This window comes from Scyliorhinus torazame, chromosome 9 (genome assembly GCF_047496885.1).
Source record: "Scyliorhinus torazame isolate Kashiwa2021f chromosome 9, sScyTor2.1, whole genome shotgun sequence".
In the NCBI taxonomy this organism is placed as follows: Eukaryota; Metazoa; Chordata; class Chondrichthyes; order Carcharhiniformes; family Scyliorhinidae; genus Scyliorhinus; species Scyliorhinus torazame.
The window spans coordinates 232,107,932-232,114,355 of NC_092715.1; positions in this window are offsets into that span (position 1 = coordinate 232,107,932).

The window sequence follows — 6,424 nt, forward strand, 5'->3', positions numbered from 1 at the left end:
GATATTGTTGTGGTTTAGCGATTCCAGGTCCATTTAGGGACAAATGAAAACTCGTTCCTGCTCTTCTTGCAAAAATAGTTACTGCACTATTGCCTTTTTCCCCTGTTGATATCTCTCAGACCCAGTGGTGGTCTTCTCCCTTTGGAAATAGTTTAGACAACATTTCAAGCTCCTTTCCGTATCTTCACTAGCTCCTATTTGCAATAATCGTCCACCCCTTCCTACCTGCTAGTTTGGACTCAACATTTAAATCTTGGGCGGTGAAGGGTCTGGAGCAGTTTGGGGAGCTGTTCATAGAGGGGAGGTTTGCCAGTTTTAGGGAGTTAGCTGGGAAATTCCAGCTGCCCAATACGTCTTTTTACGTATTTCCAAGTTTGTGATTTTTTTTTGTGTAAAGCTTTTTCTTTCTTTCATTTGACGCCATCCTCTTCCCTGATGAGAAAGATTCCCGGCGGGAAGCTCTGTAAGCGGGATCTTCCGCTTCACCGGCAGCGCACTCACCCCTTTGGCCGTCTGCGGGAATGGAGAATCCCCCTCCCGGCGGGGGCGTGCTGCGCCAGAAAACGTGTCTGGCAGGACAGAGAATTCCGCCCTCTGTCTCTGGCTAGGCCAGATATATTCTATTTCAGACCTATATGGTCATATCCTTTCAAAGAATTCTGCTCCATTGAATCGGAGCAGCATGGTGGCACAGTGGTTAGCACTGCTGCATCACAGCACCAGTGACCCGGGTTCAATTCCGGCCTCAGGTGACTGTTTCTTCCTGGTACTCCGGTTTTCTCCCACAGTCCCAAGATGTGCGTGTTAGGTGGATTAGCCATGCTAAATTCTCCCTTAGTGTCCAGGGATGTGCAGGTTAGGTTATGGGGATAGGATGGAGTGGACACTCTTAAATGGGAAGAGTGCTTATTTGAAGGGTTGGTGCAGACTAGATAGGCCGAACAGCCTCCTTTTGCGCTGTAGGCATTTTATGACTCTATGGTGTGAGGGCGAAATGAGCAGGTGAATTGGGTTCATTCATAACGATGAAGTGCGGAGTAAGACACTTCACAGGGTCACCCCCACATCTTCATGTGCTCGGCTGAGCCTGATTCAGATGAAGATATTGCATCGGGCGCCCTTGACTAGGCCAAGGATGAGTGGGTTCTTGCCTCGTGCTGAGGAGAAGTGTGAGCGCTGTTGTCTTGGGCCAGCTAACCATGCGCATATGTTTTCATCTTGACGCAAACCTATAGGCTTCAGGATTAATTCTTTAACACCATGTTGGAGATACTCCGTGTAGACTTAGGTCCATGTCCGCTTGGCCATATTTGGGGCATCGGATTTACCAGTGACATAGTCTGGGGCAAAGGTGGATATTTTTGCCTTTGCCTTGTTGATAGCCCGGAGGTGAATATTGCTTAGTTGGAGGTCTTCCACTCCGCCGAGTGCCTCTGCTTGGTTGGGTGACTTAATATAATTTCTAAATTTGGAGAAAGTCAAGTTCACCATTGCGGGGTTGTGGACGGATTTTCTCTAAGATGGCAACCATTTATTTCCTTTTTTAAGAAATTAGTCACCCTCAGTTGTTAGGGGTTTTAGGTTAGTTTTTGTATTTAAGTCAATTAGGTCTTGTGTGTTGTTCTTTTTGGTTGTTTTGGGTTGCATTGACCACCATGAAAGATTTATTAACAAACATATTATAAAAAAACAAAGTCACAATCAACAAAGCACTCCAGGCACAATATATCCCAATTTTTGGTCTAACTGAATAAGAATTCACAGGGATGAATTTTAATGTTCCTGCAGGGTATCAGGAGTGAGTGGGAAGGGGGGCGGTTGGGTTTTAGAAATTATAGTTTTTACGGGATGTGGGCTTTGCTAGCTAGGCCAGCATTTGTTGCCCATCCTTAATTGCCTTTGAGAAGGTGGGTGGTGAGTTTATTGCCGTAGCAACTTGGAGGATGGTCCTCCCATGCAGAGGTGGCGGTTTCCATTGTGGGGCAGAGTACGCTTGACCGCATTAAACAAGGAATACATTTTTGTGGAAAGTTAAAGGTGTCTTCCTGTCCCTGTTGGCATTATACTAGTAGTGGGTGAGCTCCCAGTCCAGTGGGGAGGCCACCTTGTGAACCCTGGTGAATTCCATGTGGGTCTGTGGCGGATCCCACCTAATGGGGCACTCCTTGCCTCAAGCAGTCAAGCGTCAATCCCATGGTAGCACTCCTCCTTGCCCTCACCAAGCACATCTCCCCTCGCTGAGGCCAGCCTGAGTGACCCGGGTAACTCCTAACATCACTTACCTTGCTGAGAGGGCAGTGTCCATTGTTGTGCCTCTTGGCTGTGTGCAATCCCAGTTGTAGTCACCACTCCTAATGGTGCTGCTGGGACTGAAGGAGCTGTCGGCCTTCTGATTGGTTGGCAATTTTGAGACATGCTCTTGCTTCCTTAAAGGGAAGGAGTCCAAGTGGTAGCTCGTTCGTTGTAAAATGGGCCTGAAATCCAACTTGGGGGTCCCCCAAACAGTTGAGACAGGGTCGCCCCTGGCTTGCTGGTCCAGCGTTGATGCCACCAATGCCCCAAAGATTTTCAGCCGCAGTGCACACCAGCCTGACCTGTGCATCATAGTGAGAAGATTATATTAATTAATGGTTGAAGTAAAGTACCTAATTTACAAAGATGCAAATTTCATTGATGTATAAAAATATGGAATATTCTAATTTCTCAAACGGTTGTAAAAGGCAAAGTGCATCAAAATACACTACTCAGTGCAAAATACCTTTCGGCACATTTGGATAGAATTCATCTTAAATCAGTATATAAACAAAACTAGTGAGTTGGAATGATGACAAATAAAACATTGTAAAACCTCTCTGCATAATCTAAGCAGACGGGCATCGTTAAGCCAACTTTAGAACATTTACATTGTTTTTTTAACATGTAACGACCGAGGTGAGGGAGTTTCATATTAAAAAAGTTCTTGGTTAAATTGTAATGGCCACCCTCATTTGGGATTAGCTTCTCCAGTGTGAAGGCTTGATCAGTATGGCCAGGAGAAATGTTTTCCCCCAAGTAGCAAACTGCCATTTTTGGCCACAAAGGTCCCCTGTGAGTTTTAGCTATGGGCAGGTGGGGAGGGCTGGATTTTATTTTTGTGGGGGGTGGTATGGGAGCAGGCTGTCCCACAGAAATGCGGCATCTGGTACTTCTGTTATATCACAATTTCTCACCAGTTCCGGGTTGCAAGATTAGATGAGGAAATACGGAGAACGTAATTACGGTTCTTTCATACCCCAGCACATTCTTCCAGGGAGAATTTTGCTCTGCAATTTACCTAATGTTATCTTCTAGAATTGACAATCTCAGTCTTCTGGATTGGTTATACCTTTAATAGTGGTTGTAGCTGGTGGAGCCAGGACATTCTGAAGTATTGGCTTTTCTGCAGCCATATGGGGCACTCCTTGGGGCACTCGGGGCAGCCATTCGGGGCAGCACGGGAGCCTTGTGGATAGCACAATTGCTTCACAGCTCCAGGGTCCCAGGTTCGATTCCAGCTTGGGTCACTGTCTGTGCAGAGTCTGCACATCCTCCCCGTGTGTGCGTGGGTTTCCTCCGGGTGCTCCGGTTTCCTCCCACAGTCCAAAGATGTGCAGGTTAGGTGGATTGGCCATGCTAAATTGCCCTTAATGTCCAAAATTGCCCTTAGTGTTGGGTGGGGTTGCTGGGTTATGGGGATAGGGTGGCGGTGTTGACCTTGGGTAGGGTGCTCTTTCCAAGAGCCGGTGCAGACTCGATGGGCCGAATGGCCTCCTTCTGCACTGTAAATTCTATGAATGATACCTTTGGCTGCCTCTTAAAGAATGCCAATAAAAACAAAAGGGGAACATATATTAGAATTCTGGCAGTATGATACCCTTGGAAAATTACTTATATGGTAATATGTGTGTCATGAATGTAAGCCTGTGTGACATGCGTGAGTGAACATGAGAGAAGCAATAACAGAAAAAAATTTGCACCAACCCAAACCCTAGGGAGGTGGCTAGCTTCACCGCTGCCACTCTTCTTATGCTTTAATTGGCCGGGATTTCAAAGCTGATTCCTCAAATGCATTGAAAATCCTAAACGTTTGGTGCATTTCTCCTATGTGCTTCTAGTATGTTGATGTGCGTGCAAGGAGAGAGTTAGGTGTTGCTGCGTTTACATCTTCCATATCTATCCTACATAGCAGAATGTGGGAGAGTAAGAAATAAGCATCAGAAAACTAAGTTTTATTGGACGAAGTGGTTCGACGCAGACTTGTAAAGTTGCATAAAGGGTGTGCGGTGTTAAAAATGGAACACTTCCCTCTGGAATAATGAAAGAGCCGCAGAGTTATCTTAGTGTGTTTCATGCTGCCACACAAGCTGAGAAGAATTTCTCTGTGCCAATCCCACATTGCCCATCCACTCGATTCAGGGAAACTGGTCCAAGTTGTGACAGTGATCATTAAGTTCAAATATTAGGCCAGAGCTTCCGAAGAACAGCAATCGCAGTCGAATTGTCACTCAGCTCTTTTATACTTACCTTAGTCGAGAGCTGCACATTTCTCCCTTGACTTCTTGACGCGGCCTGGTGAAAAATATGCAGTGCAGCAGCTTTGCCGCCCTTCCAGCGCACGAAAGCAGCATTGGGGGAAGTGTGGCCACACCCTCTATTTACAACACTAGCTGCCATAAAGCGGGAAAGTATAAAGGTCCACTTTGAGGCGCCAGGGAATAGATAAGTGTGTAAGTGAGTGGGGATGGTGGGATGGGTCGGGGGGGAAGGGGGAGTAGGATGTGTTGGGAGGGTTAGTATGGGTGAGTGGGATCATGTGGTCAGTCTGGGGACATAGAATGGAGCGGAGTGGGGTTCAGGGAGAAGGATAGGCCTGAGGGGGATCTTGTGATCAGGCAGGGTACGTTGGGAGTCAGGAGAATAGCCGAGGGGTAGTCGGGGGTTCAGGAGGATCGTCGGGGATGGGGTCTCCAGTCGGGTGTTGGGGGGGAGGTCATTATTATAGTTACCCAGGAGTTAGAAGTGGCTTTAATTTTGCTAGCCTTTCTTGGATAATTACTCTGCTAAGAGAGTCAGAACCATCCCAAGCCTTCAACTTAAATCGGAGTTTTGGAGGGTTCTGGGCACGGGGAAGTTGCTCATCAGAAGTTGAAGTTTCCAGGCAATTCCGATGCAGTCCTTGTAAGGTGACTCCTGAAGGGGTCCCCCTGCCTATCGTCTCAGGTACCTCCTGAATAAAATCTCCCCGTGGAGATAAGAGGTTCTGAGCCATTATCTTTGTTCTGCCCGCCACGGATGCAGCCTGACTGGCTGACTATTTCCAGTATTTTCTGTTTTCATTTCAAATACCTCGGCCGGAATTCTCTGATGGCGGGTTTCTCTGGTCCGGATGGCAATGCAGCCCTGCCCGTGGGTTTCTTGGCGGTGCGGAGAGGTTTCAATGGGACTTTCCATTGACAACAGTGGGAGCAGAGAATCCCGCCGCCAGCGAATGGCATGCCACCTCGTGCCATGAGGAAACATGCCCACCCCTAGCAACTGCTGCTTTACAGTGCTCTTCAATTAGCATCATATCAGCCTTAATCATCAGCACTATCCAATGACACTCACCAACAATAAAAGGACAAAGAAAACTACAGTACAGGAACAGGCCCTTCGGCCTTCCAGGTCTGCACCGACCATGCTGCCGGACTAATCAAAAACCTTCTACACTTCCGGGGTCCGTATCCCTCTATTCCCATCCTATTCATGTATTTGTCAAGACATAACCTGCTCATTGATATTCAGTTTGGATTTTACTGAGACCATTCAATGCTCGTGACTGCCTTGGTCCAAACATGGACAAAAGAGTTGTATTCCAGGCACAAAAGTGAAAGTGATTGCATTCGATTTCGAGGCAACATTTGACTATCATTAGGTGAGAGATTATGAAGTTCATTAATTGTTGTAATGTTGAGTTGTGTTCCTAATCCCTCCGATAAAAAAGCTAGCATGCAGTAAGACCTTGGATTTTATCCAGGCTTTGACAGATAGGTGTCACGTGTTACGATGTCCTGGAGTAGATTTCCCTCTGGGGAGTCACTTTCATTTGAGTGACCTCCATCAGACTGGCTCTCAGATCCACTGAGATAATATTAGAATTCTTCACCTGAGAATTTGACCAGGTTTTTAACCAACCCATTCTTCCTGCAGGTGGCACTAGACTGGACCCATCCACAGATTGAACTGAGTGGAGAGAGAAAGGTCTTTAAACACAGGCCATCAGTTTTGGTAAATCAGATTCAGTTCCCTAGCATTTTGATCAGAAGTGGACGTTCACAGGCCAGGCTGTAGAGTACTTTAATTGCCAACCTTAGCTGGTGGAAAGAGTGTTTTGAATCACCAGTCTTCCAAACAGTGATTTAAAATT